This window comes from Coturnix japonica, chromosome 6, assembly GCF_001577835.2.
Source record: "Coturnix japonica isolate 7356 chromosome 6, Coturnix japonica 2.1, whole genome shotgun sequence".
Taxonomy (NCBI): domain Eukaryota; kingdom Metazoa; phylum Chordata; class Aves; order Galliformes; family Phasianidae; genus Coturnix; species Coturnix japonica.
The window spans coordinates 13,281,021-13,304,053 of NC_029521.1; the positions used below are offsets into that span (position 1 = coordinate 13,281,021).

The 23,033-nt window shown below is 41.3% G+C and overlaps 1 protein-coding gene across 5 annotated transcripts in view; it reads left to right on the plus strand.

Moving 5' to 3' along the window:
• The window catches only part of NDST2 (N-deacetylase and N-sulfotransferase 2), a 122,761-nt gene that overhangs the window by 19,307 nt on the left and 80,421 nt on the right, over nucleotides 1-23,033 (plus strand). For 2 of the 5 annotated variants that reach the window (XM_015866636.2, XM_032445561.1), the window contains exon 1: nucleotides 16,927-17,166. The exons of the other annotated variants lie outside the window; for them this stretch is intronic. The gene's annotated coding sequence lies outside the window, so the exon portion shown is untranslated. Of the gene's footprint in view, nucleotides 1-16,926; nucleotides 17,167-23,033 lie in introns of those variants that run through there. 5 annotated transcript variants of the gene reach the window in all.

Genomic DNA, 23,033 nt, shown 5'->3' on the forward strand with positions numbered 1-23,033 from the left:
TTAGATATCACTGATCCTACAGAAAGAATTTGCTTTCGCGCCTGTTTTCTGTGGTTTTAGGGGTACTGAAATTGCTTCTGGAGGGTTTCCCTTTGGTTTTAAGCATATTCTTTGCCCTGATTGTTTCCACAAAGTTTTTTGTCTCTGCAAAATACGGTTTGGCTGGAGTGAACTGAAACAAATTGAAGGTGAAAGTACGGTCAATAAGTATACAGTAAAGAATGCTACTATATATAATGTGAATATTATTAATTTCTTCAGTGCCTTGTTTACTTTTTAATTGTACTAATCAGATCATAAACCCTTCGAGTTACTGAAGGTAATTTAGAGCTGGTGAGCAAAGGCTTCTCTTTGTGTTTCTTATGTCCTGGTGTGCTCTGTTGCTCTGGCTGCCAAGTGTCCAAGCGCTCCCTCTGTGTTAGAATTTCCTAAACCAATGCAAAACCTTTGGTGTCTGTATTCAGCCTTACTGAAAGTTGTGTTCAGCTGAAACATCCTTTGCTTCCTCTTGCAGATACTTAACAACAACCCAAAAGAAAATGGATACAGATCTCTGAGAGCTGCCCAAATACCCTTCTTCCACGCTCAAAACTGATCAGCGATGCCCATTTTGATCCTTTTTGTCAGTTTCCTGCCTGTGACAGTACTTTGTTCTTCTCACCCGCACAGTGACTTGAGTAGCCCTTTGTGAAGGACTTCACAAAATCTTTTGAGAAAGTTCCGATAAACAATGTGTTCTTGTATTCCTTTACTCCATAGGTTTTTTCTAATCCTGGAAAGAATTTCACTCCTTAACAGATCTACCTTGTGTTCAGTTCATCTTGTCCTGCAGCCGTGTGAAAATCTTCCACGTTCACATGCTCAAAGGGATTCTCCTTCCCTCTCTACTTGAAAAGTCTTCATTTTTTTGCAGCTTTCCCAGTTTACAGTCCTTCAGTTTTATTTTCCTGAGGTGTTGCTTATGAATGGAAATACAAGGCCAATATACAGTGGTCATTTTGTGGTGGCATAGCTTACACACAGTCCAACTTCTATCCTGTCACTCTGTAATCTCACCTGCCATTGTAAGCACACAGGTGAACAATAAACTGAATCTAAAAATGGAAAGTTCTGTGGGCACTGCAGCATGTGGTGGCCAAAGCAGCGTGTGGCTGGTTAATGTGTGCGAAAGGGAAGCAAGATAAATGCCTTGCTTATACACTGCTGTTGGCTTAACTGTGTATCATGCATGGCTTAAGATATGTTGGGTTGTTTGGTCTGCTCCTGTCCTTTTACATTAGGCAATTTAGGCTGAGAGTAAGAAATTGTCTGCAGGAAATCATGGAAATATAAACACAAGCACAGCAGTGCTGAACATCGTGTTGGGTCACATGGAGACCTTCTCTGACTGTGTCTCACTGGGAAATGCGTGGCTCTGAGAACCTTCTGACAGGCCTTTTTTCCAGACTTCTGAGGCAAAATGTTGGAGGCTAATGAAATGTTGGTGAAAAAAGGCCAATTAACACACAAGAGGTAGAGGTATTAGAAATAGGGAGAGATTATCTAAATTAGGTGTTTCCCGTTTGTGTGGAGGTACTGGAAAGAACGTAGTCAAAAAACAGTTAACCTGAAATGTGTGTCTGTGTGTCCAGGGAGAGTGGAACTGGGAAAGCACGAGTGTTGTTCCAAGCCTTTGGGGTGGGTGGCTGTGCAGCAGATAAACCAGTTTGCAGATGCAGTGTGAAAGCAAGCAACAAATTAATATGATTTTGGGTTATACAAGTTGAAGAACAGTTCCTTCTGGAACAACAGTGAGAGTTAACTTGCCAAGCACACAGGGCCAAAATCTTGCTTCTAGACAGATGGAAACCAAGTGAAGAGAGCTGAGGGAAAAATGGCACGTGAATACAGACCTAAGGACTGATGGGGATGGGTAGACATGCTTTCCTTGGCTATGTGATAAATCAAGTGCTGTTATGAGAAGTGATACCAGTTGATGAAAACTTGAGAGGCACATACTTGAAAGATGAAAACTAATTTATATAATAAGGTGAGAAGGGACATAATCTCATTCTCTTGTTTCCAGTTATGAAATGCACCCCCAATGCAAGGGGTGGAAGAACAAACTATATGTATATATATATATATAGAGAGAGAGAGAGTTTTTATATATATGTTTGTGTTATATATATATGTGTGTGTATGTATGTATATGTTATATATATAATATAAATAATAATAACAATATATTTATAATATTTATAGTTATATATATTTTTTTAGACCGGTAGAAAGATTTGAAGAATAGTCTAACATCAAAGAGTCCATGTTCAGATGAAAATAGGTTGGATAATTTAGTAAGGCTCTTTCACCCATTTAATTTCTCTTTGCTTTTGAGGTATTAAGGGAAGTTGGCAGCCTTTCTTAACTCCTTATTTTTGCATCCCTAATGCTTCCTGCCAGTTCCAATCTACATGATTGCATACCAATCCTAGATCCTGCCTTTCTTTAGAAAATATGTTTTAAAAAGGAGCATTAGAGCAAATAATATAAAAATATAGGGGGTGGAGAAAGGTGAATAAGCTTTGATAGTGAATTTCAAGAGCATTATGTTGCTACATACTGCATAAAAGCTGTGGTTGGAGATAAACGGGAATAAACTAATACTCAGAGCGATTTGGGTGCGCTGTTTTGTTTGTTTGTATTGAGGTAAATGATAGTGAGGCAGTTCCCAGGCCGTGAGTTACTGCTTGTGTTATGTTCAGCCAGCCTGCAAGGGACGGGAGGTGAGAACAGGAGCAAAGCCTCTAGTGTAGAGGAAGGCAGCAGAGAATTTTTCCATAGTGGATGTAATTGTATCTTAAATTGCAGCCAGGAAGCCAATGTGACTGCATCCGAGAGAATGGAGGACAGCCCCAGACCTATTGCTTGGCTTTTGCCAGACTGGCAGTGGACCTGAAAAGCTTCTGCTGTGCCAGTTCCTTCCTTTCTGGGTAGGCTGTCAGGTGCCTGCTAGGCTCTGGTGTGGTGGAGGGAGATGATGAAGAGTCACCATGTGGAGTAGCTGCTCACGTTTCTGGCTTGTGAGAGGAGTTATGTGTGGCTGTGTTTGGCTGGCAGGCAGCCCTGCAATTTAACTGGAGGACATTACGTAAAGAATTTGGGAAGTGTACCAGTTTTAGGGTTTCCTTTGTAAAGAGTAGAAATGGAACCCTAGTTTTCAAACAACACAAAGACAAAACTGTACAGTGCTACACTGCATTTGAATGCATGGTCTCTGCATGCATCTTTGCAGGGATTTAAGCTGTTGTCTGAATTCCAGTATATAGAGAACTTCATCTGAGGCAGTGTTTTATCACTTTCATTATGTGGAAGGGCCCTCATGTGAAATCTAAAGCTGAACTTTCAGTGACTTGATGGCACTGTCATGGAAGTTGCAACCCTGACTAGTGAGCTGTCACCTCTTAAACAAGCCTAGGAAGTTCTTACCATATTCTTTCCCTTCCTGCCTTTCATTTTATCTAATTTGGGATCACTTTCAGTGTCTAAGAAATTCTGTCTTTACTTCTAGTTGCTGGGACTTAAGGAGGCACAATAGTGTGCACTGTCTTGTTGAATAGTTTGTGTTTAGAACAAAGTGATTATTTGCTCAACATGTACAATGATCGTAATACTCACATAAAGTAATCTTTGATCTTTCTTCCTCATGTACCTCTAATCCAGACCCATTTTACTCTTTCCCCCCCCCTCCCCCTGAGCTGGAGGGTGTGACTGTGAGCCAGGCATTGTTGGCTTTGCTGTGTGCTGGCTTCTGAACAAAGGTGCTGCTGAAAGGGTGAGTATTTAACTTCTATCCCCTTTGATGTAGATGTATGTTCTTAGGAACTGATAAATTTAAACTCACCAAACCTGTAACCTTAAACTGTATGTAGGTTTGCAATGAGAGGAATCTGATCTACCAGCTTATAAAGTTTTGATCCTCAACCATCAAAGCACTGTTAATTCTGGTTTAGTGTAAATTTTGTATCATTCTGCAGCACTGCAAATCAGTGGAGCTGAAAGGTGAGCGTTTTTCGCAGATCTACTGCATGGATCTGAGTTTAGAGCAATAGAAATCTCCAAGACCCTGAAAATAAACAGTAAGAAAAACGATTCCTACTTAGCGTCTGCCATGGGAAAGGATGGCTATGAGGAGTGTGTGACCACCCATTTTCTACACAGTTGTGTGAATTCCACATCAAATCTGAGGTCTAACACATCAACTGTCTTCTGAAACTGACTGTGGCATCCAAGCTTTCCTTGAAAGTGAACATACTTTGACCAGACAAACCTACTTATGAGATGGAGTTATGTTTAACACCATTGCCTTACTGTGACCGAGAAGGAGCTGTTAGTACTTCAGCTGGAATTTCTCAAAGTCTTCCCCAGGAGTCAGTGAAATACTGAGCGTGCCAGACATGTGAAGGTGCAATGTGGGGGTGAGGGTGTCATTTTACAAGTGTTTCCAGTTGGCAATGAATAGATTAAAATAATAGAATGTTAGCACAAAAGGGAACTTCTAAAAGCATCTCAGTGCTTTATGGTTGTGAAGTAGTGTTTGTGCTTTATCTGCACACAGATAAGCTGCAAACAAGACTGTATGTATAGGACAATATTTATACCTCGAGCAGAGGCAGATTAAAGTAAATAGGTGATACCATAAAGTTTATATTAGTCTGTTTTTCATATGATTGCATTAACTGTCAGAAATGGAGATGTCATGCATAAGGTTTGAAGTCCATTCTTCAGGAGCATCCATAAAACTTTATGCTGTCAGTTTTTATGTGTGTATTGGTCTTCTGCAGACAAATTTGATAGAAATTTGGTCAGTTGCTGTTATTGTTTCCTGTTGTAAAGTTTTTAATAGAGATGTTTAATGTCTAAATGGTGTTATGCTTTTTTCTTTTTCTTTTTTCTTTTTTTCCTTTTTTTTCCCTTTCCCTTTTCCTCTGGCCATTTAGAAGATGTCTAATAAATTTCAGGGTTTACATTTGAAATCAAGAAAGGCAAGGCAAGGTACTCGTTCTGTTTCTGTGCATAGATAAATATGCCATGTAGAGCAGGGTGTTGGCGTGTGACTCTGTTGCTCTACAACATCTATTGTAAAAGCCCTTCTGACTAAGGAGATTGGTCTCTTAAAAGAAGGATGCTAAAGTAAGGAGTGTGCTGCATGGATCTAAAAACCAGGTTCTGCGTGTCAGAAGTCTGTCCCTGACTGACTTTTGGCACAGCAATATGAATTGGAGTTGCCAGTTGTACTTGGAATATTCCTTCTGTCAGGAAGTCGTAAGGAGCAGTCTTGGAGAATACAGCATGCAGAAGGATTTGGGAGCAAGCAAGAAATGAGCTTGATAGGAAGAGATGGCAGGTTGATGCAAGGTTCTGGTCTGGAGGAAGTTATAGTTATGCGATTGTAATTTTATCAAATAATCAAGGAATAATTCTCTGTACCTTGGGGGTTGTTGAGAATAATCATTTCCTATAAGATCCAATTCAGCAATTCCCGTGGTACTACTGGGGCTAAGAAAGCATCTTTGGTCATCTTACCTTTTGCAACCGAATCATGAAACTCAATGATATAACAAATGGAAGCAGTATTACATTTTTTCCCTAAAACTTCCTGTTGCAGACAAGGCCATTAGACCAAGCAAAGCTTATGTGTTGAGAAGTCTCAGGGCAGTTTTTGAGTTTTGTTTGGGTGGTAGTTCTCTAGAAGCTATGGATTTCTTTAAAAACAAACAAACAAATGAAAAATGAGGTAACTTCCTCCCAAATCTGCTTTTATAGAAGATAGTTTGGAGGATCTGAATTAAGTTGCTTCTTTCCTCATTCTTTTAAGTGAATGCACATACTGCGTGTATTCAGTGATTCTTGTCTAACTGGCTAAACTGTAGGGATGCGATCAATCCACCTGGCTAGTGCTGTATACAATACATAGTGTATTGTTAGGTATTGAGAGGAGATGATGGCTCATCTCTGATGTTCTGTGGTATCTGTACTCTGATTTGTGATGGTAGAGAGCTTGAATACCCTTTTTTGTGCACGTGAAAAGTGTAGCAGTTCCATGCATATGTTAATACTGCCCTCTGCTCTTCATTTCTGGTGCCCAGAGAACTGATGTTCTGGAGATGACTGTAATCATAACTGCTCAGTGCAGGAAGGCTGTCTAGGCCCACTTTTCAGGTCATCACCCAAACCAGAAACTCAAGTGCAGGTAAAAGTTCAGATCTCAGTTTTAGAAACAACAGGTTTGAATGTAAAATGCTGAGGAGCTGTGGGCACAGGGCTGAGATTGCAACTGCCCGAAGCAGCTCTCTATTGAGGGATTTGTTCAAGTAGACTGGCATCTCCCTGTCCAGTACGTAGTAGGATCCTTGTGATTCCTTTCAGATTTGCTGGCTCTTGTAGACTAGAGTACATGGGGGTGGATATCACACTGAATTTGGTGTCTCTCCAAAGCTGGTAGGATTATTCCCAGCTGTCAGTGACTCACAGTAGCCAAGTTGCTGTCTCAGAGTTCAGGTTAATGGAATTTGCTGTTCAGATTCCCTTGAATTGGCTGGCAGAGATGGAATTTCCATGAACTAGGAAGAGAAGGAAAATTCTTCAAAGTATAAGCTTTGAATTTATGTTGGGTGTGAAAAATTGCTGAGCAATGCAGTCTTTCCTCATCTGAATGGGAATAGTTCCTTGCCAAGAATCTTGCTTTCAGGCGTTTCATTTTGTTCTAAATTCCTACTCTCTGTGCTTTTTGCTGAACATATCCCATTTCCAGAAGCGTGTTAGAATTGTGATAAATGTATGTCATATGATTGCCAGTCTATTCCTTTTCCACAAAAATGGTAAACTTCATCTGGATTTAGTGATTGTGTTCTGTCAGCAGGGTAACTGCTTAGTTTGTTTATGCCAAAGAAAAGGGGTACAGATTATCAGCAATGGAATTCATTCATAGAATTGAAGTATTTACTGAAACAATAAGTGAGGCTTTATGGCTTTTTGCTGCTTGTTCGTATTTACCAAGCAGGTTATCTTTACCTCTTAATGCAGAGGAATATCTAAAGTAGCTGGAGTAAACCATGAAAAATGAAGACCTGGGTTCACGTGTTGATTTTGACTGACATTATTCTGGTAGTGTACGAGTCCACCAGAGAGCCTGCTGGGCTCTGCTAGAGCTGCGTTTGGTCAGAGGTTGTGTCCAGTGTTACTTCTGGAGCAGTGCAGAATCAGTAGAATGGTTTGGATATTTTCTTGTCAGACAGCTGCTATGTCACTGAACATCTCTGTCATTTGCCAGAAGTAAAAAATCTTCTGAAGCTTATTTGCCTTGTTGGTGCTCTGTTCCAGAGTATCAGAATGTCTAGAATAAGTTCAGTCTTTTGCAGGTAGTGAGTCAGTATCTGACTAGCCCACATTTGTGGTTTGATTATGTTACAAGCAGTGCCTTGTTTTCCCCCTTTTTGTCTCTAGTTTATATCTGTGAATCTTGGGTATGTGTGTGAAAAGTATCTTCCAGTTTGGAATGACATACGAAAAAAATGAAAGACAAAGAAAATGATAAGAATTTTCTACATGATGTTTTGGATTTTCCATTTAATTTGCTAGAATGAAAGTCCAAGAAGTCACAGTGAGGTGATATTGTTCACTAATCAGGTAATAAAAGAGGGAAAAGGTAACGGACACAGTTTTATTTTCTGAATATGTGAAGGAAGAACAGCACAGGAAGATGAAGTACATATTTATTTCAAATGGTAGGTACATTTTTTGATTAGATGGTAATCAGACAGATATCACTGCAAGACTAGAGATGACCCGTCGTTTATTTTCATTTCTATATTTTCTTCCCTTATATGCCACTTTATAGGCAAGATCCTCAAAATTTTTTCTTCAGCTGAATCACAAATCATGAAACTCCTTTTTCCACACTAGTACAGATTTGCCGTGTTTGTTGTTAATTGCTCATCAGGCTGCTCAGTTCTTTGATATCAGTCTCTTATCCCAGATGTGCTTTGTTACTTCAGCCTTTAAAGCCTGTCGGTCAACTTGTGCAACCAAGATAGGGATTCCAAATATGTTTGGTTAAAAGCACACGTCGTGCTTTAGATGATTGATTGTGGCTATGCTTTTAGTCACACTGAGGGAGCAGTATTTCTGACTACTTATGTACATGATGCATCAGGCTTCAGGGACTTTACTCACAGACTTCATATCTGCTTCCCTGCATATTTCTGCTGAGATAAGGCTCTGATAAAATTAACCCTGGCCCCGGCTGACCAGGCCTCTGTACCATAAATTAAACAGATTTAGCATTCCATTTATTCTTAAGTTCTTCCTCTTAAGAGGATCGTTGAAAGTTATATCCAAGTAGGGAGATTGAATGTTACCAGTCTTGGGGCTGCAGGGGATGACATTTATAGTGACGCAATGACCCTTTTATGGTCCTTTTCTCCATCAATACAAAATACTCATCTCAGAGTCTGGTAAATGAATCTTCACTTTTTGATATATCCTCTGTCATAAGAAAATGTTTTCATTCAAACATCCATTCTAACCAGCACGCTGTTTTCTGAAGGCATATGGAGGATGGGATGAATTGCCATACTGACTGCTGGAGACCTCCTTGCCTTGGGTGTACTGGAAAAGATGAAATTAAATTTGTAAAGATAAGAAGTCAATATATAGTAAGCTAAGGTACCTTAAATCACGGTGTGGGCTTATTCTGAGATGAGGTAACTTGGATTTGTTGCTCCTCAGGCTTCCTTTCTCAATGCTCTGTAATAACCTCCCAGAATGCAAGTTCCTTACATGAATGTGAAGGAGTTTTGCAGACTGTCTCCCCTCTTGATCTCGTGGTATAATTGATCCAGCAGAAGTCATCTAGTAAGTGCAAAAACTTGTAGTGTTTACTACTTAGATTTTTCTCAGCTCAGTGTTGTGTCACCATCTTTAATAGTTGTTCAGAGTCCTAAGAACAGCTCTTAGTAGAGGTCATGCTGTAATTAGCATCATACTGATTAGTTTATTATAATGTAGTCTGAGAATTGCACAATAATCCCTTGAAATGCTCAAGAGTTGATAATACTGAAATATACTGTGGTGAAACCGTGCTGCTGCGTGGATATAAAAATTTAGTCCTCTACTCTGCTTAAAGGAAGTGAAAAGGATAAAGTGAGATCTAAGAAGGTTAGGGAAGGAGAGCTGTATGGAACTGAGCAGTAGCATAGTGATGTACAAATATGAGTCCATGTTGAAACACTTGGAACTTTTATGAAGATATGACAAATCTGAAATACGTTTTGGAAATAGTGAATGCTTTGGCACGGATGGATTACTGACTCCTTTTTTACATTTCTTCACGCAAGGTCAAAGAGTCATTCAGAAGAAATGGACAGAAGCAAACCAAATTGAGAACAGGAGGTGCCCACATTTGTCTGTGGATCTCATGGCCACTCCTGTTCTTAATTTTGAGGTGCAGATAGCAGTGTGTGACTGAAGAAGTGTGTGACTGCAGCCCGTTCCATGCCCACCACCCTCTGATGCAGGACTGTTCCCTGACCCCCAGCTGCCCCTTAAAATATTCACCTCATGTTGAAGTCCCTCACAGCTGCGTGTCTGTTCCTTTCCTTACATCATGCTCTCTGGCTTGAATTTGTGTTTGAGCTGTTTTCTTGCTCTGTTTCCTTAAGCTGGAGTGTTTCTACACTGGAATAAGGAGGAGTCCCTCTTGCTTCTGCATTCTGTATTTGAACTTCAGTAGCTGGATTTGAGGTAGAGTAGTGGCTTACTTTTTAAGGCAGTGCAGGTGAGGAAAGCAGCAGCACGAAGAGGGTACATCACAATAATGTACTGAAGGGAGAGAAGGAGAATAATAGGATGATAAAACACAAAGCATTCACTGAAATGAGTTTCTAAAAAAGCAGAGAGCATGTGTGTGTGGTGGAGAGGGAGTTGTCTCGAAAAGCTGTATTTGTTCCCTGGAGGCTCCCGTGTGCTATAATTGAGCCAACATGTCAAAGTGAAGTATGTGGTGAGCATTGGGAGTGGGGGAAAACTGCTGCTTCTGCACATGCAGGGCTTGGATGAGCCCGGTCTTACAGCGATAATAAGCACTCTGCTTTTGCATTGCTGAGGCCACAACACAGCAGAATAGCTGTCCAACCAAGCTCTGAAGTCAGTGTTTCTCTAAGATCTGCTTTAAATCTTTCTTTGGTTGGGAAGCTAAGAATAATTGGCTTTGACTTTGCTTCTGTTGTGGAAGTGAATGAAGATGATGAACAGAGGGGAAGATGACTGAATTGCTATTGAGATACAGGCAGTTCAAGCTACAGGGACCTTCCTTGTTTTAATGATTCTTGAATCTCAAAGAAACGAATCCCATTCCCTGTATGTCATATAGAATTTCTCAGGTTGATATAATGGTTTGAGGATATACTGGCTTACTTTTGTTTAGCACCTATATTTTTGTGTTATAAACAGATGGAAAGGGGGGGGAGTGCTTGCAGCCCTGGTGGGTAGTTGCAGCCTATGGCTGTGTGACTTGATGTGTGATGCTGCACTGGCAGCTCTCCTTGGCTGTGGCTCACTGCAGCTTTGCCCTAGGACTTCATATTAACTTGAAAATCTTTAAAGCCAGCCTTTCCATGCTAACAAGCTAATTTTGTCTTGATTGTTTTTTATGTAGAATCTTTACCTTTGGCGCTTTCATATTTTAGAAATCATGCTTACTAATGTATTTGAAGTTCTGATTGTTTCCATAGTGACAGCAATGGCAGAAACCTGCAAAAGGAAGGTGACAACATTGTCGTTTCAAGATTAACTGTTTTATGGAGGAATGGTCTTGGGGGGAACAATATAGTAGATTTTTCCAAGCAGTCTCAGAATATTTGGGAGTGGTTGAATAAACTTGGAGATCAGAGAAGAAAGGCAGAGGGACAGAAGAATTGATCTGGTATTTTGGCATCCGTCTGTGTTAGGGAGCAGTGAACAGAAGGTCAGCCTAGAAAATCTGAAGTGCTTTCAGCAACACGTCTCCGTTATTGCTGCTCCAAATGATGATGAAATTGTGAAATGCAGAAAGCTGCAATGTACAAATTACCTTCAGAGAACAGGCAGAAGTTAACTAGTCTGTGAGACAATATGCATAACACACCTTTGTTTAATTTCTCCTTTCCGAATTCATCACTTAAGTGTAGGAAGCTGTTAGCATTAGAAATTAGACACTTACAAAGCCATTAGTGAGAGCTGCAGCCTCTTTTTTTTTTTTTTTCCCCTCCGGTAAAATCAGCTGCCTGATTTTATTTTCTGGGAAGTAAGGCTTTATCCCCTTTCATTACACATCGTATTACCATGTTTGTCAGTGAGAAAGCTTTAGAGAAAGCAAACGTTTGATGAGAACCTTCTCTGTGGCTGAGAGGAGTGTTGTGGAGTGTTCTGCAGGAGAGGCAAGCCTCCAGTGTCTCTTTGCAGCAGGTGTTGATGCTTCTGTCTTCAGTGTGGTCACTGAAAGCATTTATCTGAATTATAATGTAATGTTTCTTATACTGTCTCAGGCAAGCAGGAGGAGATTATGAGAGAGATGCATGTAAACTGTTCTAAATATTTTCTTTCAGGGACTGTTATTTTTCACTGAAGCACTTGATAGCATTCCAAGAGCCCTTTTCCTCCCCACAATCACATCAGATTTGGGACTTGGAGTCCACGTAGCTCTGCTGGGAAGAGCAAGTTAGGCGGCTGCCCATCTCCAGGTGGCAGGCACATCTCTGGTCCTGGAGAAATCAAGCAGGCTAAAAGTAAGGCACAGGTGCTATGCTCCGATTTAACACATTGTTAAATCCAGATCTCTTATGCCTTCCAGCCAAAATATGGCATCATACTGTAAACTGAGTTCGTGTTGCATCTTATTACACTGGGGAAGGAGAGCAGGCAGCTGGGAACTTGCGTTGCCTTGGAAGTTACAGAAGTTACTCATTTGTCAGTGCCTTAGGTCGCATCTGCAGTGGTACCTCAGTGGGTTCTTGCATTATTTTGGTATCTGGGGATCAGAGGTGAGTAAAAATATGTGATTTATTGTACTTCTTTGTATTTATCTGCAACATTTTGCACAGCTGGCATGTTGGGAATTGTTTGAGCTTGCTTTTCCTGTTCTGTATCAGCCAGAATCATTGTGTGCAAAACTAGAAAACAGTTCAGAAATCATGGGATTTGTTATTTGTAGCAGTAAGGAGGAAGTAAATTGTGCCATCTGCTCTAAATACTGCCCTCTTATTTGCAGAATGGTACAAAATTAAATGAAGTCAGTTTCTTCTTCAGAGAAGTTAATTTGTAGATAGTTAAGCTGTTGAGATGCTGATTTAGTACTAAAACAAAAAGATTGGTTGGGTTATCTCCATTCATCTGCCTGCAACCCCCCAGAAAAAGAAAAAAACAATTATTTTTTGCATTGGTTACACGGGTGTAGGTCTTTAAGGCGCAGCTCTGTGCTGTGCTATAAGCCATGTATTGTGTCCCAAGCATGTATCATTTACCACTTGTATTCAAGTATCATTATGAAATTTCGACAGAAACAGACATTGAGACACATTTCTGTGAAACTTTTATCCCATCTCTGTGTCTGTAAGATTCACTTCATGCAATTTTCGGGCTTTCCTCATCTCTCTTAAAATCAAGGAGTAGAATTTTTTCTTTTTCTGCTCTGTTAGTAACAGCAGTTAGTGCTGATTCGTTTGCATTGGTGCCTCTGCTACTTGCAGCAAGACAGCTTTATTTGCAGAGATATCATAGAGCGCTTAATTTGGTTTGTTGAACCTTTGTAGCTGTTTTAATCTTAGACAGAATGTGTTATATCCAAGAGGAAATTCTGGGGGGAAAAAAATATCAAAATAAAGACACCAACTACTCTCTTGTAAATTCACCCATTAAGGATGTAGGTTCTGTAGATTTGGGTAATGTTATATTTGTTTCTTGAAGCAAAACCTTCCCTTAAGTCTAGGAAAAAACTTCTGCAAGGAAAGAAAGCATTTATTACACATATTTTGCTCCCATTTCCAGTGGCAGGCAGCTGTCTGATTTATAGTCAGTGAAAACTGAGATAATTGTGCCCCTTGTAAGTATATCATCAAATTTTCAGTTTAAGGGACTGAATATTTACTTGCTTGGAAACATTTGGATGTTCTCACTGTGGTGTTCTTTTTAGTCTTTTTATTATTATTATTATGAGAAGCTTTTCTATTTTGTGCTTTGAAAGATTCATGTCCAGTTGTTTCTATTGTTTTGTCCTCTGCCTCTTTATAATTGAATATCTGTCTTTTTCACTTGTTCTTTACATCTGCATTTTCAGCCAGGTAAAATCTGAGTTTTATTTCACGGTGCCCATAAGCATAAATTAGTATATACATATATTTTTTTCACATGGATTAAAAATTGTCCTTGGAGGTGTATTGGTCAAAGGCATTGCCTGTTTTTGCTCATGGTATTCAGTGGGATAGCTGTTAGACCTGGGTGGAGATTTCCAAACTTGAGCCTTTTGCCCTGTCACTTTGATAAATGTGTCATTATTCTGGGGCTGAAGGGTTCTGGTTTATATGAAATGAGGGCATCAAGGACCACAGCAGCTTAATGGTCAGCATTGACTTGTGGGTGTCAGGCATGGCTGCCTTGCCAGTTGCTCTGCCCTTCTGGCTTTTTGCTGTTGTGTTAATTTATTGTGTAGTACTGCTTTCTGGGGGTGTTTGTGGGTATGAAATGTTTGACTGAATGAGCTTTCCCTTAAGGTCATGAAGGGGGAGTATTTGATTCCCACTGTTTTCATGTGCCAAGTGAGTCAGTCTGGGGCTGGGACATCTTTCTTTTCTTAACGTGTAACAGAACTGTTCACCTTGTCCTTTTAATATGCTACTTTAGTGAATAGCTACAGTAAAATGTTCTGTTGCTAAATCATAGCACAGCTATGGTGTAGTAACTTCAGTCATTAATTCTCTTGGTTAGCATGAAGATGTTTTTCAGAGCAGACATCTGCTTGAAAAAAGTGAGTTTGGTTCTGGGTTCACAGTTGTTGCAACTGAAAATCTGTTTGTTCCCAGAGCAGGTGCACTGGGCTGCTGTGTCAGTCCCACCAGCAGCTCTCTGCTGCTTCTCTGCCCTGTAATGCTGCGGTCAGTCAGGATGGTGGCTTTTGTAACATAACAGCTGTGTGCAGACCACCAAACTCGATCAGAACCAACAAAGTCAGCTCCATTCTCAGCCAGCCTGAAGCTATTGCTGGATTCCAGCTTCTATTCTTGTGTGACAGACACACGTGGTGGGCAGTGCTTTGAATGCTGGCTGCACTGTACTGTTTATTCTATTGCTTGAGAAGCTGGGTGAGACCCTGGTTCTGTGTGGGCTCCCTCCACACTTCGGTACCTCTCTGCAGAGTGCTCTGTGGTGCTAGCTTTAGTCTGTTCATTGTAGGTTCATTTCCAAACCATAGATCTTGTTGGTGAGAAACATCTACATTGCCTTTCTGGTTGCTGTACACACTGGGACAGCATGGCTGATTTGACTCTGCTCTTAGGATGTTTTTTGGCACATTTCTGAATATTGATAACACTGTGGTTAGCATCTTTCCCGCTGCCTAAACTACGCTGCTGGAATGGATCTGCGAGAGCGCTCCTTTTCCATTGGTGTGGTGTTTGGATCACAACAGGACAAGTGAGTGATATTAATAGATGGCAAGTCTTTGAAGTATGTTGGAGTTGACTTCAGAGAGAAAGAAAATCCCTTACTTGAGCTGCAGATAAACAATAATGCTTTCAAACCTTGAAGAGGATCAAGGTGAAGCTGAGCGAACAGCAAGTGCTGAGGAGATGATCCTGCTTTGTGACAAGTGGAAAAAATACTGTTTTTCCCTTTTGTGCTCTCACAAACAAAGCAAAATAACAAAGTATCTGGAGACTGCTCTGTGAAACGAAAATAGTAAGTTTTTGTTTTAAATATCCCCATCTTAACTGATGTGGGTGAATGTTATTTTAAAGCAAGGGTGGAAATATTGTGATTCTGAAATATCTTCATAAACAAGTGAAAAGAGCTGAATTCATCTGTGTGAATGCATTTTGTTGCATTTTTTTGCCTGTTTAGACTTGGAGGAGGCTGACAACTTCCAACTGTTGTGTGTCACTCCCAGTTTAGCTGGCTTTGTCTGGGTTAGAGAGAATGGAGCAGGCCCATTTCTCTTGTTAAACCACTGAGGAAAAAAGGAAACTGCTTCTAGACCATGCACCTCACGTGCACTTCGGAAGGTAGATGTGCCCTCTTCTACCTAAGGTGAAAGAGCTCTTGACAAGGTGTGTTGGAGAGCAATAGAAAGTGGCAGCAGAGGTGGCTAGGATCATTCCCTCAGAGGTTGCTGTTTGTTTTTAACAAGAGTCTGAGTCTTAGAATGTATTCACTCAGCTTTGAAATGGCTCATAGATAAAGGCTGAAGTTCAGTGGCTAGAGCTGTATATTAACACACAATATGGGTAACAGCAACGTCGTGAATGGTAAATAAGGACTTCTATAAGAACTGGACAGCTGCGTCTCCAAAACTGAAATAGGAACAATAGAAGCAAATATGATAGTTGAAAAAAAAAAAATGTGATTTTTAACCTATTTGCTAACACAAGATAAATGTTGGGAGAATTCAAAACAGCTCTGCTGATCACCTTTAACACAGAGCCAACTGCATAGATAAGGCTATTACCTTATGTACTGCACAACAATCTGTCCCATATACGCTATCAAAGGGAGAACAAACATGGGATTGAGAGGCAGTGGGTTTGGGTGGGGGAGGGAGGTTTAAATGTGTCCTTTGGGAAAGAATCTGTATAAAGAATTGAGAAAGAAATAAGATGGCAGCAGCAGCAGCCAGGATTTGCAGAGCTTTTCAGCCCTTTGTTTGGTTATCTTGCATAAGTGCTTTAGCCAGAGACTCTTTCAGTAGCTGCATGGGGCCGGCTTGGAACACAAACGTGCATGAATCCAAATGTAATTTCCCTGTTGTGCACATTCTGGCTGTGACAGCTCAAGTTATGAATGTAAAATAGCAGAAAAAAAGTTCAGAAGGTGGCTGGGCCCGAAATGTTAATAAGAACTGAATTACCCAGAGCTCCTGTAAGCTTGGTAAAGGTTCTGCCTGGTTTTTAAGTCCAGCGGCTTCTACATTTCATTTTGGTGCGCTTTGGAAAGGAAGAAATTGCCTGCGTGTCTGTGCCTCTCAGTGATTGAGCACAATAGAAGCAACAGTCAAGCATTTGCTTCCAGATGAGATGCAGGCAAAAGGGTGATGTTAATTCTCGTCTGCAGTTGGTGGTCGATGCTGGCACAGAATGAGCCAGTGCTGGTGCTCCCATCTGTAGAATTGAAGCACTGCCCAGGGAGCAGTAGCGTCTTTTCCCATTCAGACAGTTCTCTTCACTGCAGGGCACTCACCCCAAATCTGCCACTTTCCCTAATTCCCAGCATTCAAGATGCATTTGTCTTCATGTAGAAGGGATTTCCTCCTCCCCAGCAGTGCATTGCTCACAGAAGGAACACCTTGCTCAGACTGTGGGACAGCTTGTCTGGGGGTGTGCAGCAAGGAAGGGACTTCTCCCCCTCCTACATGCAAATTGCACAGCAAAGAGAGGTTACAAAGTTTACAGCTTTCCCTACTTCTTCTGCATTGGTTTTCCTCCATGTCTGTCCTCTCACTCTCCCTTTCCAAGCTCCTTCCATCCCTTGTTACCATGGAGAATGAAATGCCAGTCCCATTCAAGTTGTCGGCTGAATAGGTTTTGAGGTTGATGGATGGTGAGAATCTCTTATCCCTCCTTCTCTAAACACCGCCCCTGCCTGGTTCTTGACATTTCACTTGCCAGAGACTGGCAGTCCAGGAGAGAGGACTGAAAAGGAGGCTGGCAGTGTCCTGCTGCGATGCTCTTTCAGTTCCTTGGATGAAATCAGCAGCTGTGAGAAGGTCTTAAGGACTTCAGTGCAGAGCCTTGTCCTCAAGCTGGCTGAGGCATGAATGCTCACTTGAGTGTGTGCTCCTGCTTCCCCAGAGCTCCCAGGAAAAGAAAATTCAAACGTGGCTGTTGCTGCTGCTTGTGACTCTAATTTGAGGGATGATGTGTCCTTTGCAACTTAAAGGGAAAGGTAAGGAAGGAACTGATGCAACACATGCTCAAGCAGAACCTATTTCTCTTGTATATACATCTTTTAGACTTCATTTTAGTGCTGCATCCCATGAGAAGTGGAGTGTTGTGGCTGCTGTCTGTCTCATGTCCTGCCTATGATGCTGCAGTTAGTGGGAGTCTGTGCTCAGTGTGGTCCTGCAGTCCCTGCCTGCACTGGATGCCCACTCCTGGCGTTATTACCAGAGGATCAGAACAGCATTCCAAATAGGGTGCTTTTAATAACAATACGTTTTAATAACAAATACACGGAGTTGTGGATTTAACAGGCCCAGGGTTGGAATGTGCTGTTGAGGTTACTGCTGAAGTGCGTGAAATGGAGCTGTAAAGCAGAAAAATCAAAATGATAGTGGTGTAAAATTGCACCAAAAATACTTTTCTGTTGTGATTTGTTACTTTTATCGCAAGCTGATGATGGCTTAGCAAGAGATTGGGAAAATTTGTGCTTCTGGTGAAAGGCTGAAGCTCGTCCTGTGTACAGGAGGAGTTGTTTTGCCTGATGACACCTAGCAGAGTTCGGGGGAAGTATCTGTCTGCTGTTGTTTGATTTGCGTGTGGATGTCACTTCTGGAAGTTGTGGTTAGAATTAAATTCAAACATTTTCCCAACTGTGAGCGTTCCGTGCACATACACTGCTTGGGAAAGGGAAAATATTTTTGTGACCTTTCAACGAAAAGCTGCTCTGTCAGGAGCAAACCAGGGCAGGAATCCCTGCTGGTGTTCAGGGATGGGCTTCCAACCTACGTTGGTCACACATAGAGAATTGCGCTGGGTGCTTTTGAAAAGCTGTGTTGTGCCACATAGATCATTTGAACTCTCAGTGTATCTCTTCCAAGTATCACAGTGATAAATATTTCTGTACCCAAGTATGAATAGCGTCTGTATGTTCCTAAACTTGCTAAACAAATACATCTTCCCATGGCACCACCGGCAGCTTTTGCATCTGTCTGAGCTTTGCAAGTGTTCCCTTTCCATTTGATGCTTTATGTCCTGTTTGTTGTTGGATTGTTGTCTCCCTGCTGGAGCTCTCCTGCAGCGAGGTTGTTTTTCCTGTTGTGTGAGCTACTTCCAAAACGCTCACAGGTTATCGGCTCAGCCACTGGTGTATTAAAAGGGAATTTTGTCTGTGCTGAATCAGAGAGGCACGTGTGTATGTGAATATACATAAAATACAAGTAAACATAATGTAAAAAACAAAAAAAGAAAAAAAAAAGAAAAAAATTAAAAAAATATGCTGTTAAGCAGCTTCTTTTCACCGTCAAATGTGTCACTCGTGTCAGATGGAATTGAGAGAGAGTGATACAGAGAAGAAAAGGGGGTAGTCCTTTGAGACACAGAATGATACTGTGGTTTGGGATTAGCTTCCCTAATAGGCACTCAGCTTCATATTGCCATTCATATAAGGGGTGGGGGAAAGGGTGAGCAGCTGTTTTACTGTGGTGATTTTGAGGGAGCTGAGCTGTGTCCATGTGCTGGCGGCACCAGCATCAAGGCTGGGGTGTGCACGGTGTTTTGTCCTGTTAACTTGTGGGGCTTTTAACATGTAGATACTACCTTCTCTATACAAAATAGATATGCCTGCCTGTTTATGAGTTTGTGTGAGATGAAATCCCCAACCTTTCTCTTTCACTCTGTATGTGAACATTGTTGCATTAATAATTGTAGAGATTGTCAAAAAAAGGTCCAGGTATTTCTGACAGATTTCAGCTTTTGAAAGAAATCTTCCATTTTTCAGCAGGGATGTAGTGAGATTGTTTGCCCTCTGAAATGCCTCTCCTTTCTACCCTTCCAAGATTGACCTTTTCTTTTTTGTTTTGTTTATTTTCTTTTCCCCGATGAGAACTGGCTTGACTTAGCAGCAACAAAAATAACAGGAAATTTTATTATCAGGATGCTTCTGGTAGCTTCCCTGCTTCATTCCATCTGGCCTTTGGTTAAATTATTCTTGGGAAAAAATAATGTTTGTCCCACTCATTTTAGATTCAGCATTGCAAAATAGCAGTTTTGTAACTTTTCCTCTGTAAATGTCACTCAAATGCGGTATGGGTTGCAGGATTGTCATGAATATACTGTGGTTGCTATTAACCACCAAAGGAGACTTATTTAATCATGCCTAGGGATACCTTCTGATTTCAGTAATTGGTGCTGAGGTGGTGGCTGCTACAGTGCTGTGGTCCTTCCTGACGCTTACAGTGTCCAAAGGGTCTGCTGATGCCCCATGTTCTTGTACCGTTGTTTCCATTCTTCCAGAGACAAAATGCCCTAAACTGTGCAGCTCTGGAAATCATGAAGATTTTGTCCTTTGCCTGAAGTTCAGATTATGGAGTCTAGTTCTCTCAGCCTCTCTTTCTTTCTTGAATTCACTTGTCCTTAATTCTGCACTTGAGATCTGACCTTTCTATTGTACAAAATGCAAACACTTGCAGCAAAGCACCCAGGTATTATGTGGTTTCACATCAACTTCAGCTACTTATTCAAAACCCAGCTTTCCAAATCTGTGGTCTTTCTGAACTTCCTTAACTTCCTTAAGCCTCAGAAATAAGTTGGATTTGAAAATGCAGCAAAGCAAATGGATTCCAGAATGACAGCATTGTTTCCTTTCATGGGACTCAGTAAGTTCGTATCACTGAATTTGATGGGGCTTCCACAGACTCTACAACACAGTGTCACAGATCCCGAGGAGAGTGTCATAGTGAGGGGTATAGGCTGCCTTTTGTGTCCATGTGCCTGGGATCTTTGACTCTAGGAATGATTGTTGCATATAAATGATATTTTTGGACAAACGAAAATGGCAGTATGAGGAACAGAGGCAGATCATGATGCTGCATCCATCAGCGGGGAGGCTGAGGAGCGTCTTACTGATGTGCCTGCTCTGCCTCACAGGAGTGGAATCATGCTGTATTTCTCATTAAGCCTATCTAACACATTGCTAGCTAACTTCTTGTTTAATGTGTTTAAATAATGTCTCAATTAATGCTACAGCTGGTTTGAACAGAAATAAAGTAAATTTGTCAAATGTATTATTTTAGCTTCTTTATTATCTGCCAGTATAATGTCTGTGATGATGACTGCCTGAGTGCACAGAGGACTCGGTAATTCTGCAGGAAAATATTGAACAAAGGAATTGTTGCACTAAGCCTAGGAAAATTTGCTGGATGACTTGACTGTTCTTCAGTTGTTTATTATTTGTAATCCCTATTTTCATATTACGTTCCTGTTTCACTCCAGTTGTCCCTTAGTGGAAATGAGCGTATTTAATATTTTTTTCTGAATTTTGCCAGCATTATTTGGGACGTTCGGCTATCTATTCTTTCCTTCTACTGCTTACCTCTGCCCTACATGTGCTGGTTTTTCCCTGCAGTTATTCCCAGCCATGCTTCTGCTGCCATCAGCTTTTCCTCCTCCTCTCCCATCTAGGCAGTAGCCAGAGCTCATCCTTCTCTTATCTCACCCTGAAGCCTTTGGCTGCTCTGTACGTGCAGGCAGCTGGAGGGAGGTCCTGCTCCAGACCTCCTCCTGTTTGCTGCATGTTCTACTTCCCCTCATCCTCTGTGAATCAGTGCCTGGCTTTCTGCTTCAGGCTTTCCCAGCCAGTGCAACGTAGGACTGACCTCATTTGCTTCAGTTTCGCTCCTGTCCGCTGCTGTTCAGTGCCAAGCCAGTGAGAAAGGACACGGCTTTGTTCAATGCAGCTGGGAAAAAACCCTGAGCAGAGCAGGGGTGTCTGCCCACAATGCTGGGAAGACGGCTCTTCACTTGTTTATAGACTTAAATACTGTCGAATGACTTTCCAGCTTCCTACCTGTTCTGGTCAAGTGGATTTTTAAGCCTTGTATTACAGGCTGGTCTGTATGCAAAGAATGAGCTCTCCACCCGCTCGCTCTCTTATCTCAAGTGTCATTTACTAGAATCTCTCCTCTTGCCTCCTGTAAAATGTAAACTGAATTACAGGCGTTTAATTAAATCAACATATTAAGTGCGTGAGAAATGAGAGGCAGTGGGAATTTCGATGGCCCTATACATAGTGGGAATATTAAGATCTATGATGCCAGGTATCTGAGCTATTTTTCTAGTGTATCGAGAGCACTGGTTATGTAATAACAATTTCCAACTGAGACGAAATGTGTTTCTGTGCTAGGTCAGCACAGCAGGAGATCATTTCCCCTCACCTGGAAGAGATGCTGCTCTATAAACCGTGTGGCTGCTAGTTAAATGTTCAGGTTTGCAATAGCACTGCTCCTCTGCAATGGGGGGATTGGAATAATTGGTCAGCACTTATGAGGGTTTGACTGGAAAAAAATATGTCAATTTCAGGTACTCTGTTTGCTTTTGTGTGTAATCCTTGTCTCAGTCACTCTGTTTCATGCATTATGCTTAAAGTCACTTTGGTTGATGTTGGCAATCTATTTTCTGCCTGATTTTTAGTGGCTAAGCACATCATATTGGTGTTTGCATTTTCCAGGAGTGTAAAGCACTGCATTCTCAGAGGTGAGACATTTTATTTTGCTCTTTTTGCATTATATATAACAACTGAAGCTGCTGCCGTCTTGCCATAACCCAAATTTGGATCACAAAATCAAAATGAAAAACTGAAACAAAATACAGCACAGGAAGCATGACAAGAATTAGACTAATCTCTTTTATGTATGTACTGTTCCCTCTAACCCTGGATTTCTGAGTAGATGTTTGATGTCAGTTTACCATGAAGATGTGGAACAGCAGGCTAGTGAGGGATGGAGTCAAATTAGGGTAGAGCATGAGGGGAGGCCCCTTGTCATCAGATGTGGTTGTGTTGAGTGTGCCTCTAAACCAGCTGCTGGCTGTTTCAGATTTGTCACCATGAAATCCTTTTCTTTAGTCTTGATCCAGAGCGGTGGTCTGCACAGCCTGATTATTGTCTGTTGGTGGTATATTGCTCTTCCATAGCTGGATTTTTCCTGTGACTGGATTCGTCAGGAGAGCAAAAGGGTAAAAGTGGGGGGAGGGATAGCTGAAGGGATCCTTCTATTTTAAGTAAAACTTAAAGTGTTTTTCTCAACACTGGAACACTGTAGGAGAAACAGGAGAGCACAAAGCTGATAAAATGCACGTCCATGACTAGAATTTTCCCCCAGAAGTAAGTAACCTGGAGAGAACATAGCCTGATGGTCTAGGACATTCTCTAGGCAGCCTGAATATTCCCTGCCTTCTCCTCTTGTCTATATTGTAAGGTGCTATTTTATGAAAGGTGATCTCAGACTATGCTTCTGGAAAGGTCAGTGTTGATCTTGTCTCCCACAGTTCTGGCATTTCTGTCTTGCTTTAGTTCCTGAAATTAGGCAGCTGTAGGGTACATTGGATCAACTCATGAATCTGGCCAACTGATATTAGTTTTTGGTGGATTAGTTATTTGGATCAGTGTGCTGTGAATAGCTAGGGATGTGGGCTGGCCTTTTATGCTGGTAGCCACCAAGAATGGCTTATGCTTCTGTGAAACTGTACCCTGCAGCTGTTAACTCTTCTCTGGACTATGCTTTGGGATACCTGACTGAGCACAGAACAATACTGTCTTACGGATACATACAGGATAAGCTGCAGTTTCTTCTCCTATTAGCAGTATCTCAGTTTGGCCTAAGAACAGTATATGTATATGTGAGTTGTGACTCCCTCTTATACGGGGGTTTTCAGACTCAGTTGGGCTGGGTTTCATCTTCAGGAATAATACCAGCTCTGGGCCAAGCTAACATGGGCTTTTTTCCATCCTCTCTATTTTCTTCTCTTGTATTTGCTCTCTGTTGACCTAACACCACTGGACCTATTTGTTATTATTGCAGAGTTCCTTCCTGGAAC